This window comes from Aethalodelphis obliquidens, unplaced genomic scaffold (genome assembly GCF_003676395.1).
Source record: "Aethalodelphis obliquidens isolate GAN/ISIS:26980383/991018 unplaced genomic scaffold, ASM367639v1 scaffold127, whole genome shotgun sequence".
Classification (NCBI taxonomy): domain Eukaryota; kingdom Metazoa; phylum Chordata; class Mammalia; order Artiodactyla; family Delphinidae; genus Aethalodelphis; species Aethalodelphis obliquidens.
The window spans coordinates 1,177,966-1,191,304 of record NW_020838071.1 but is presented as its reverse complement, the minus strand read 5'-3'; positions in this window follow the sequence as shown (position 1 = coordinate 1,191,304).

The window sequence follows — 13,339 nt, the reverse complement described above, 5'->3', positions numbered from 1 at the left end:
GATTTCAAAATAGTTTTGGAAGTTTTAGCCACAGCAATCAGAGGTGAAAAGGAAATAAAAGGATACCAAATTGGAAAAGAAGAAGTAAAGCTGTCACTGTTTGCAGATGGCATGATACTATACATAGAGAAGCCTAAAGATGCTACCAGAAAACTACTAGAGCTAATCAATGAATTTGGTGAAGTGAAAGGATACAAAATTAATGCACAGAAATCTCTGGCATTCCTATACACTAATGATGAAAATCTGAAAGTGAAATCAAGAAAACACTCCCATTTACCATTGCAATAAAAAGAATAAAATATCTAGGAATAAACCTACCTAAGGAGACAAAAGATCTGTATGCAGAAAATTATAAGACACTGATGAAAGAAATTAAAGATGATACAAATAGATGGAGAGACATACCATGTTCTTGGATTGGAAGAATCAACATTGTGAAAATGACTCTACTACCCAAAGCAATCTACATATTCAATGCAATCCCTCTCAAACTACCAATGGCATTTTTCACAGAACTAGAACAAAAAATTTCACAATTTGTATCAAAACACAAAAGACTCTGAATAGCCAAAGCAATCTTGAGAATGAAAAACGGAGCTGGTGGAATCAGGCTCCCAGATTTCAGACTATACTACAAAGCTACAATAATCAAGACAGCATGGTACTGGCACAAAAACAGAAAGACAGATCAATGGAACAGGATAGAAAGCCGAGAGATAAACCCATGCACGTATGGTCACCTTATCTTTGATAAAGGAGGCAGGAATGTACAGTGGAGAAAGGACAGCCTCTTCAATAAGTGGTGCTGGGAAAACTGGACAGGTACATGTAAAAGTATGAGATTAGATCACTTCCTAACACCATACACAAAAATAAGCTCAAAATGGATTAAAGACCTAAATGTAAGGCCAGAAACTATCAAACTCTTAGAGGAAAAGATAGGCAGAACACTCTATGACATAAATCACAGCAAGATCCTTTTTGACCCATCTCCTAGAGAAATGGAAATAAAATAAACAAATAGGACCTAATGAAACTTCAAAGCTTTTGCACAGCAAAGGGAACCATAAACAAGACCAAAAGACAACCCTCAGAATGGGAGAAAATATTTGCAAATGAAGCAACTGACAAAGGACTAATCTCCAAAATTTATAAGCAGCTCATGCAGCTCAATAACAAAAAAAAAAACAACCCAATCCAAAAATGGGCAGAAGACCTAAATAGACATTTCTCCAAAGAAGATATACAGACTGCCAACAAACACATGAAAGAATGCTCAACATCATTAATCATTAGAGAAATGCAAATCAAAACTACAATGAGATATCATCTCACACCGGTCAGAATGGCCATCATCAAAAAATCTAGAAACAATAAATGCTGGAGAGGGTGTGGAGAAAAGGGAACACTCCTGCACTGCTGGTGGAAATGTGAATTGGTTCAGCCACTATGGAGAACAGTATGGAGGTTCCTTAAAAAACTACAAATAGAACTACCATATGACCCAGCAATCCCACTACTGGGCATATACCCCGAGAAAACCATAATTCAAAGAGTCATGTACCAAAATGTTCATGGCAGCTCTATTTACAATAGCCCAGAGATGGAAACAACCTAAGTGTCCATCATCAGATGAATGGATAAAAAAGATGTGGCACATATATACAATGGAATATTACTCAGCCATAAAAAGAAATGAAATTGAGCTATTTGTAATGAGGTGGATAGACCTAAAATCTGTCATACAGAGTGAAGTGAGTCAGAAAAAGAAAGACAAATACCGTATGCTAACACATATATATGGAATTTAAGGGAAAAAAATGTCATGAAGAACCTAGGGGTAAGACAGGAATAAAGACAGAGACCTACTAGAGAATGGACTTGAGGATATGGGGAGGGGGAAGGGAAAGCTGTGACAAAGCGAGAGAGAGGCATGGACATTTATACACTACCAAACGTAAGGCAGACAGCTAGCGGGAAGCAGCCACATAGCACAGGGAGATCAGCTCCGTGCTTTGTGACCACCTAGAGGGGTGGGATAGGGAGGGTGGGAGGGAGGGAGATGCAAGAGGGAAGAGATATGGGAACATATGTATAACTGATTCACTTTGTTATAAAGCAGAAACTAACACACCATTGTAAAGCAATTATACTCCAATAAAGATGTAAAAAAAAAAATTGGCTTGTAATAGTAACTTTGAATTCTGTATTCCCTATAATCATTTTAATACTCATTTATTTTATTTTCTAGACATGTATTTTCACTTTTAAAAGTTTTTCAAAACAAGTAAAAAACCAAAAAAACAAAGTTAACAAACGAGCCCACTCATTGATTCTAGAGGCACTAAAATATCTTATCTTATTTACTTTTATTTATTTAATCCATTTTATTGCTATAACTCTCTGATAGGGACTGTCAATATCAGGCTGCCATTTGAGTCCTCTGACACATTCTGCTTATTGTCACTGGTAGCAATGCTATTGCTGTGGAAAAGTTGACCCATCTATGCTCCCCAGAGCACCCTGTCTCCCCTTTGCCCTCTCTTCATATTTCAACTGCTCATTACCTGCATTTGATTCAGTGTCTGACGGAAGAGTTCATTTGTCTTTTCCAATATAGAGGAACATATTTTACCCCAGCAAAAGTCCCATAAACTTTCAGGAATATTTTATTTTTTCTATCAATGCTACATCAAAGCCACACTGATATCTGACTTACAGATTTTATGGAATGCCTTCTTCCTCTCCTAAGTGTTGATATCTGCTTTCTTAACAGGATAGGGTTTATCTTTTTGATATTAATCACTATTCTAGAAAGAAAACGTAGTTACACATTCTGACTGTGATATGCAGAGGAATGTTGCTTTGCTATCACCACTGAAGTAGCCACCACAAGAAACTGTTTCTTGTTTCCAAATGATACCTCCCACGAAAATCTCATTCATCAATTTCTACCATCTTTGTGGTCACTCTCCTGCCCCATTAACCTCTATTTTGTTACAGACATAGAAAATATCTTTAGCCTCTATACTGTAAACTGGATATTTCCAATAGAGTTACCTCCAATATAGAGAGAACACACTTCCTAAGATACCAGTTATTTCTATCTGTTGCCTAAAAATGCAGAAGATAACATGGTGCAAACACAAAAATAACACTGAGTAGTAAGTCAGGTGTCCTGCATTTTATTAGCTGTGTGATTTTCAGCAGATTCTTAACTGCTCTGGTTATAGTTCCTCATCTATAATACAGCATGCCTGTCACAAATTAAAGTTTAAATGAAAAAAATCTATTGTGCATTGTAAATTATAAGTCATTTTACAAGCATAACCAATTATTATCACATCAAGTCCAAATCTCTCTACCATTTTTCAAAGCCCTCTAAAAGGTGACCTCGTGCTATTCATCCAGCATTATTTACCACGCCTCCTCCTTCACATTTAGTCTTTGTTGTCAGCAGACATGGCTCCTCCTATTCCTTTTCAAAATCACCATCGTCATTTATTTTCATTTCTGTACTTTTGCTCATGCCTTTCCTATTTCCCCTGACTTTTTTTTCTCCAATTTCCACTCTACCTATCCAAAGCCTACTGATTTTTCAAGGCTCACCTCAGCAATGAAGCCTTGTTTGAGTACTCTAATTTTGAAGCTTTGCTGCAAATCAGTTTATCTTCTTTGACATTGCATTTGCTATACACTCAGAAATAATACATACAGTAATATTTCAGTTGTTCAAAACACTATATGTAGCTTCACTTTTTGAACTGACATTCAGAATCAGTTTATGACACACATATGCATATAAACACACACACACTCACACATTAAACTGAGTACGCTATAGTCCTAACTTATTTTTGAAATTGTCAAGAGCCTACATTATTTAAATATGCCTATAAAATATTATGGAAACAACTTGTTAAAATTCTAAAGCATTAACTTGGAGTTGGGAAGCATATTTAAAGACATAGCTCCTATAGTTCTTATCCTATAGTTATTTATAGTTTGCGGGAGTAAAATAAAAAATAACATTAATTACAAATCAGAATGTGACAACCAACATTGGGAGAGGTACAAATTGCCATTAATAGTTGAGACAGAGGGACTTCCCCGGTGGCACAGTGGTTAAGAATCTGCCTGCCAATGCAGTGGACATGGGTTCGAGCCCTGGTCCTGGAAGATCCCACATGCCACGGAGCAACTAAGCCTGTGCGCCACAACTACTGAGCCTGCGCTCTATAGCCCGCAAGCCACAACTACTGAGCCTGTGTGCCTAGAGCCTGTGCTCCACAACAAAGAGAAGCCACTGCAATGAGAAGCACCGCAAGGAAGAGTAGCCCCTGCTTGCCGCAACTAGAGAAAGCCCGTGCACAGCAATGAAGACCCAATGCAGCCAAAAAATAAATGAATTAATTAAAAAGAAAAATAAATCAATGCTCTTCCCCTCTCAGATTCTTTAAGAAAAAAAAAAGTTGAGACAGAAATGGAACAGGATTCCTAGCGGAGATAAAACATGAATTAGACATTGAAGGATAAAAGACTGATGAAAGGGGACACATTTGAGACAGAAGGAACAGTGTACACAGAAGCAGGAAATGTCTGGGGTGATTTTGTCAAACCGTGAATAGTTCTCTTCGGGTGTATGCATGGAAGAGTAGTAGGAGACAATTCAGTTCAAATACGGTCATATTATGCAAAAGCTCAACTGGCAGACTACAATGTACATATTTGATTTTTTGGTATTATTGGCTGTGGGGAGATATTAAAAGATGTTTGGACAGGAGAGCAAATAAAGCAATTGTGCATTAGGGAATTTTAATATGGCTACGACATGAGGATATTATCAATGTAAGAAAAAGACACCAAATAAAGATAGAGGTTTCATCTTATAGATCATTAGAGGCAACATAATGAGGCATCAGTCAAACCTGTCTCTGCATTTCTGAGCCAGGCTAGTTGTAAAGTGCTGGTACCATTAATAAAGACTGGAAACAGAGAAGTAGATAATGATTTTGTTTCTGTTCATGTAGAGTTTGTTCACAACATTTTTGGAGAGATATATCCAGGAGAATATATCTGGCAGGCTTGGGCTCAAACAACAAGTGAGAACTAAAGTTTTACATTAAGATATATATGTATGTATATATTTATAGCTTGAATGTTCACCGTACATTCCACGTGAAACTGATTTTAAAAAAAAAATCTACGCAACAATTTCCAAGGTGTATCCTGAATTTTTACTTCCAAACCCCAGATGCTGCAGCCTCACTGGCATGGTTTTAGTGCCAAATAAAACAGGTAACATGTTAACCTACTGTCTTACTATTATTTTTAAAAAGTACCAAATACCAAAGCAAAATATCAGTTCCTAATGGCTTCCACCTAACTTCTGCTTAGCTAATTGAATAATGTAGGATCCATCGCATTCAGCACTCCCTCAGGTGGGTTTGTTTGTGGTGCAATTGGCAACAGACCCAACTCAGACTGGATTAAATAACAAAGTGAATTTTCAGCTCACATTACTGAAAACTCAAGAAGCAGCTTCAACCATGGTTAGATTTAGAATAAAAACAAAGTCATTAAGACCGAATCTCTTTTCATCTCTTGCTCCGTGTAAGCTCCATTTCAAGATTACACTCGATTGCCTAGCAGTTCCAGTTTCTTCCTTCATGGGGCATTTTAGTACACCTGTTCCATCCTTTCAGCTTCAAGTAGATAGGTAAAGCATTCTAAGAATGTAAATGTTGGATATGGTACAGAAAAGTGAGTGTGGCCACAGGAGGAAATGAGAACCAGGCTTGAAAGGAAAAAGTTTATAATATTCACAGATTCCGGAGGGGAGTCACTGCATGCCGTGCAGGGCCAAAGAGAAAGCTCCAGGTTTTGGTCAGGTGGCAAAGACAGAAGCAAGAGGAAACTCTAGGCAAGAGCCTTTAATGGGGTTTCTGAAGGAAAAGTCAGAGGAAGCAGAGAAAGTTGTTTAGAATTGATTAGTCTGAATAATTATGGCAGCATCTGCGCTATAGGGTGGTCTCTAGCTATCTGTACCTGGCCCTAGGATGAGGCAGAGGAAATACCGGCTTGTCACTGGGAGTCAGATAAAGGAGGTGTTTGCGGCTACAGACTCAGGGCTGGTTGGTTTGTATATAAAAGCTATTCTCCTGGCTAGAGCGCTTTGCTATCTCCCCTGGGAGGGCGAGTCACTCTCCAGCCAGCGAGATTTTTAACATATCAAAACATCATAAAATACAGAAAATAAAATCATGATTAATGCCTAAAAGGAACATTCCTTTTTCCCAAGCCTTTCCTACAAAAATCCGGAGATCGGCCTTTACTTTTGTCACATGACCATTACTTAAAAATTAACTTGTTGGGCTTCCCTGGTGGTGCAGTGGTTGAGAGCCCACCTGCCGATGCAGGGGACATGGGTTTGTGCCCCGGTTCGGGAGGATCCCACATGCCGTGGAGCGGCTGGGCCCGTGAGCCACGGCCGCTGGGCCTGCGTGTCCGGAGCCTGTGCTCCGCAGCGGGAGAGGCCACAGCAGTGAGAGGCCCGCGTACCGCAAGAAAAAAAAAATTAACTTGTTTAAGGGAATATAAGGTACTGTCAACCTAAATAAAGAGGTAAACTGAAGCAAGCTCCAATTACCTGAACTTGAGTTTACTCGGGAGTCGCAGAGGAACTGGAATTCCAGAAGCCACAATGTTGCAAGTTACAGGCCAGTCTTTGAAGAGTTCAGGATGAGCTGTATTTATCGCGAAGGAGCGCAAAGTGCAGGAAGTTCAGCCAGTAAGCTGTAAGTTCATTGGCTTGGGGATGGGGAGAGATTCACGGCGGATGTTCATTGGTCAGGAGATAAGTCTCGGTCTTGGGTGAATCAGTCATTTGCAGGAAGCCAGTCTCATTTAAGTTCCATTCTTCTGAGGGCGCGTGCGTGAGGTTCTCCGGTTCCATCCATTTGAGGTCGAAATCTTTTCACAATACTTATTTGAGTTCAAAGAAAGGTCAAGCCCCAATAAAATATTTAAAACAGGAACTGTGGAGTGACGTCATTAGCGATGGTGGTGTAAAACGTCCAGCTTTTTGCCCCCCTCCCCCCTTTTAGCAACTAAAACGACATCCATCTATGAACAAAAGTACCTCTGTGGCAGCTGTGAGATGCAGACCATATGTCCATAGACTAGGCGGGGACGGTGGCGGGGGGGAATCGGGTAACGGGCAGGCAGACCTTGACAGAGGCCGTGGAACCAGCAGGAGCCTGTGAACCCGCTTCAGCCCCTCTTGGCTGTGGTCCCGGAATACCTGGAGGGCACTGGCTTATGGACGACGAGAGAGCCTTGTAGAAGTCCTGGTTTCCTAAAGAGAGATTCCAGCACTTCGTTGCAGCAAAAAAAAAAAAAAAGTAACGAGTTTGGACGCATTAGACAAGGTAAGTGGAATTTTGACAGCGCCGCCCCTCCCCCAAGGTGGCACAGCGTGATTGAACTTGCCCACCCTGACTTCTCCTGGGGGGGGAGGAAAGGGAAGTTGGTGAGGGGGTGAGAGGGTGCCCTGCTTCCCCAGCTGTGTGCCATGCTGCTGGAGAAACCCATTTCACTCCTGCAGCACCCAGGGTATTGAGGCGGGACCTCCATGGCTCAGGGGAGGGTGAGATCTGGAAAGAGGCAGATAACAATATCTGAGAGCATTAAAGGGACCCACTACCTGCTGACTGCATTCTGCACTCGAGCAGGAAGCCCGCCCCTCAGCCTTTTCTTCAAGCCAACCTGATTCATGAGACTAGAGATGGAACCTAGCCCTCCACAGGTGATTTAAAAGCCACAGACTTAATAACTGGTCCAAAAAGTTCCTTTTTCTCTTTTCTGATCTTTTTTTCTTTTCCAGATCCTGTTGATTCATCCTTTTTAGCATCATGAGTAACGATCCCTTTCTTCCTAGGCTCATTGCACCTGCCTTGGTCAGACACCATGGCGTGTCTGAATTGCTGTAGCTTGTCACTTTCCAATGCATTCACAGTTTTTGTTTTTAATATCCGTCATATTCACAAACTTGTGAAGGTTTTCTCATCACTTACAGTGTAGATCATCTTCCTCAGCTTGAAATCCAAATCATTCAACAGTCTTCCCCCATTCCGTGCACTGTCTTATCTCCACAATGTTGTGCCCTCTTCTGCCTTCAAGCCAGAGCTTAGGTCACAGTGAATCTCTTGCCCAGTAACTTAGCTTGTGCAGTTTCTTTTGCTTAAAGTACACTTCTGTCTCATACCTGCCCAGCAACATACATTCCGTCTTTGAAAACTCTGCTCAAATTCTTCTTCCAGCAGAAAGTTTTTTAGATGTCAGATGTTTTCCATCTGAATTAACTTTTCTATCCGAGTTCTTTCTCTCTGTGCTTTATACCATTGCAGTTCTTGTCACACTGTGCCTCATTATCACTTGGGGGTAAATGTTTCCCTCACTTTATTTCTGAGCCCTTAGAAGATAGGAACTTAACCATCTTTGTATCCACCACATTACCTACTGCTATTCCTTATGCATAGCGATCATTGTTTTGTTATCTGAAGTGAATTTAACATTTGCATCAAAAGCCCTAAGTGAGTAGGAGAAGCAGTCCTGGAATCTGTCTCCCTATTAGTAGTTCAGGGCTTTTTCTACCTACCATACATTTGGGACCAGTAAAAGCAGTTTCCAAGACATTACCATGGATTTAAATATGTTTATCAAAAGCACCACTCTGTAATACAGCTCGGGACAATGCCCTCCATAGTTTGTTTCTTTGTCCACCCTCACTTTTCCTTGGTTGGGCTACAATCACAATATGAGATGAGTCCACAGCTCTGCCTCAGGGGTTCAGGCAGTTCTCTGAGAATGACCGCCTTTATCGAACTCCCAGCCGCTCCCATGCTCACCGGTGCAAGGAATTCAAGTAGCTGCTCTTGTCTGGATTCTCTGATGCTTTTGTTGCTGTCAGGCCTCACCTGTTCTGCCCTCTGAATAGCCTCTTCCAACTGACACCTTGATATTCCACCTGGCTCTTGATTTTATTTCTCCTTCTGACATCATCCCCCAGTTTTCACTGTTCCTTTATGCCACACTGTGGTTTACTCCCCACACACCCATGCTTCTTTAGGAGGAGAGATGACACATTAAAAAGAGGGAGGAATCTTCTTATCATATGCAGGGATGATATTATTATTAGAGACCTAGATAAGAATTATTGATGTATCAGAAGTTCTTATTAAGCCAAAGAGCATCAGTCAGACCTGTACTTAGCCCTGCACCCTTAAAGTATTTATTGGATTGCTTAAGCAGCTCTTCGACAGACAAACTGCTGAGACAAAAGGATTAATAGTGGGTATTTAATTTAGTTTGCTATATGAACACATGAGAGAAAGATGAAGAAGCCTTAACATCCTTGACTAAAAACAGAAACAAGATGGGAATTGAGACAAAGAGATAAAAACAGAGTGAAATTCTAGCCTTAATCCAGTGGACTAGAAGGTACATCCTCGGGGGAACACTCTCTCAGTGTCTGACATCATTTTCATTTAAAAGGCCTTTTTGTACTGTATTTATATATGGGTCCAGAGAGAACACAGTGTGAAAATAAAGTGAAGACAAAGAATCAGTTATAAACCATGCAAATACCCATAACAAAGTAGAAAATCTCCTGGAGATAAAGCGTTGACATGGAAAAGCGTAGCACTGTGCTCAACTTGGAAATAATCATTCATGGAGGCAAATATTTCTGAGGATGATACAAAGTTGTGGCATCTGCATAACCTATGTGCTTGCATTCATTTACTCAAAAATTATTTTTTAGTCATTACGCGCCCAGCATGACACAAGGGGTATGGTGTTGGTGTGCAGAACCAATTGAAACAAAGTCCTGGCCCATGAACTTGTAGTCTGACATGCAATTGGAAAATGATTATCTCTGCTAATGTAAATGTATGATCTCTGGGCCCACACTTTTGTGATGTAAACCAGTGCCATGACCAAACCCAAAGAGACTTTACCATCTTCTCCTTATTCATTCAAATCATGACCCTCAGAACCTTAGTTTGTGAAAATCTTTCTCTTCTTATGCTGTATCCAGCCTTGCTTTTAACTTGGTGAGACCCTGTGAACCTGTCTCTCTTTTTTTTTTTTTTTGTGGTACGCGGGCCTCTCACTGTGTGGCCTCTCCCGTTGCGGAGCACAGGCTCCAGATGCGCAGTTTCAGCAGCCATGGCTCACGGGCCCAGCCACTCCGCGGCATGTGGGATCTTCCCGGACCAGGGCATGAACCCGTGTCCCCTGCAACGGCAGGCGGACTCTCAACCACTGCGCCACCAGGGAAGCCTGAACCCATCTCTTGAGTGATATTCCTGGCTCTCAAGGCACTGGCCTGGAGGGCAGTTAATTCTTGTTTTTATCAGCACTGGTGGTCTTTGAATTTTAATCTGACACTAATGAACCCTTCTATGTATACACTAGGGAGTGATTATTATATAGACACAAGATGATCAATCAAGTTTTAGTCACGTTGCATTGAGAAGAACATAGGATGTTAGGGTAGTTTAATTGGTTGTGATGTATATCTTGTAAAAGTGATTTTGGTACATGTGTACGTGGAATTTTCAAGGTATTGGTCAAGAAGATGAATTAACAGTCACACACTGTTGCTACATATTCAATATACTATATATGTGTGTGTGTATATATATATACATATATATATATATATATTTTTTACTTCTTTGCTGTTTTCTAAAAGGTAACATGCAAGAGTTGTTCTTGAATCCCAAAACAGTCCATTGAGATGACTGGGGTGGGGAGATTTGTCCTATGTCAATGTAAATAGCATCTAGCAGTAAGGGAGAGAAGTAAATCAATACCATAATTTTTATTTATTTATTTTATTTTTTTGTTTTTATTTTATTTTTATTGTATTTTTTTAAACATCTTTATTGGAGTATAATTGCTTTATGATAGTGTGTTAGTTTCTGCTTTATAACAAAGTGAATCAGTTATACATATACATATGTTCCCATATCTCTTCCCTCTTGCGTCTCCCTCCCTCCCACCCTCCCTATCCCACCCCTCTAGGTGGTCACAAACCACTGAGCTGATCTCCCTGTGCTATGCGGCTGCTTCCCACTAGCTATCTATTTTATGTTTGGTAGTGTATATATGTCCATGCCACTCTGTCACTTTGTCACAGCTTACCCTTCCCCCGCCCCATATCCTCAAGTCCATTCTCTAGTAGGTCTGTGTCTTTATTCCCGTCTTACCCCTAGGTTCTTCATGACCATTTTTTTTCTTAGATTACATATATATGTGTTAGCATACAGTATTTGTTTTTCTCTTTCTGACTTACTTCACTCTGTATGACAGAGTCTGGGTCCATCCACCTCACTACAAATATCTCAATTTCATTTCTTTTTATGGCTGAGTAATATTCCATTGTATATATGTGCCACATCTTCTTTATCCATTCATCTGATGATGGACACTTAGGTTGCTTCCATGTCCTGGCTATTGTAAATAGAGCTGCAATGAACATTTTGGTACATGACTCTTTTTGAATTATGGTTTTCTCAGGGTATATGCCCAGTAGTGGGATTGCTGGGTCGTATGGTAGTTCTATTTTTAGTTTTTTAAGGAACCTCCATATTGTTCTCCATAGTGGCTGTATCAATTTACATTCCCACCAACAGTGCCACATAATTTTTTAAATGTGGAAACTTCTCTTGGACTTGGAGGATGATTCTGGATTCCTCTCTCCACTGGCAGGCATCTGAAGTACAAGCTATTCTAGTTAATATTTATTGTCAAGTGATCTCCCAAAGTCCTATTCACTGTCAGAACCACATAGCAAATAACTCTCAATCTTTATTTGTTTTATGATATTTGAGCTTCATATTTTGCCTAGTTTAGAAATATGATATTTATCTGAATATCTGAAATGGTCCCCAGTGTAGCCAGACAGCAAGAAATATCTGAATCCTCAAGACTTATGGATCTATGTCACAAGGCACCAAAAATGTCACGAAGACATAAGAGGCAAGGTCATAGTGTCAAATTCTCTCTGCTCACCCATCATTTGTGGATTATTTTAATATTGTAAGGGATTTGAAATTAGATCAGGAGTTTAAAATGTTCCTTTGGCAGTTTTACTTGTTTCAATTTCCTATAGAAATGTTGTTCAGAATGTCTGTCTTTATATAGCTATGGTCCTAGTTCTTATGACAACCTATGGAGCAACATGAGATCAGTAAAACTTTAAAGAGTCTTCAAGCACGACCAGTCCTCGTTTTATTTTATTTTACTTTAAGAATCCAGTGGTGTTGGGAAATGATTCAGGGAGAGGAAAGCTTTGCATTGTATATTGTCACTATTTCTTTGTCCAACACTTGTGAATATCAATGGCTCTTAAAATCAAAGGGCATCAAATCAATTCAGAGACTAGAGCAGTTACACGGGGAGTAGGGGGAGTAACCAGGAAGAGGTCTACCCATGTCCACAAACAACTTCTTATCTCAAGAGGACAAGAAGAACACTATATTGTGTTGATGTTGGTTGCTTCATATAGAAAAAGGAATCTGAAAAAGCAATAAAAGGTTTTACTTGGAGTTTCTTATTTGAGGGTCACTAATTTGTTCATTACTATGTGAATTTCCTGCAGAATGGAAGATACCAGTTTTCTGGGAATCTTATCCACATGAAACGTACGCTATCCTTTAAGAAAACACATATGCTGATTTGGAATTTGTAGATTCAATGAACCTTGGTCAGGTATCTATCAATTTGCTCATGTGTTTATACCTTACTTAAAAAACAGGTGTTAAGTACTACTCCAAGCTAGTTTCTGTACTCAACCTTGAGATAAAAAAACAAGTGAGCCCTGATCAAACCTTTCCTGCAAGTGCACCCTGACTGGTGGGGAAAACAGGTGTAAGCAGGTAGTTTCCAGATCATATGGAAAGTGCTGTGGTTGAGACCTTGGTGTGGAAACACGGAGGTGGGGGCTTGACTGGGGAATGAGAAAAGACTTCAAGGTACAGATTACTTTTGAAAAGAATATTCCTGGATGTGAAGTCTTCCATATGTAGAAGGGATTGTGAACTCTCAGACTGGCATGTCCAGGAACCAGTAAAGCAATGGTTGGAGCTCAGGATAAATGCGTTGGAGATTGACAGAAAACATGGGAAAAAATGTAGGTGGGAACAGAGGAGCTTAAGGTAATTCACATTCTTAGCTCAGGAAATAAAGGGGTTAGAAGATGGGTAAATATAGGACATTTATATTGAAATGGCCAGTTAGCAGGTGGAACTTAGAACATGGCTTTGAA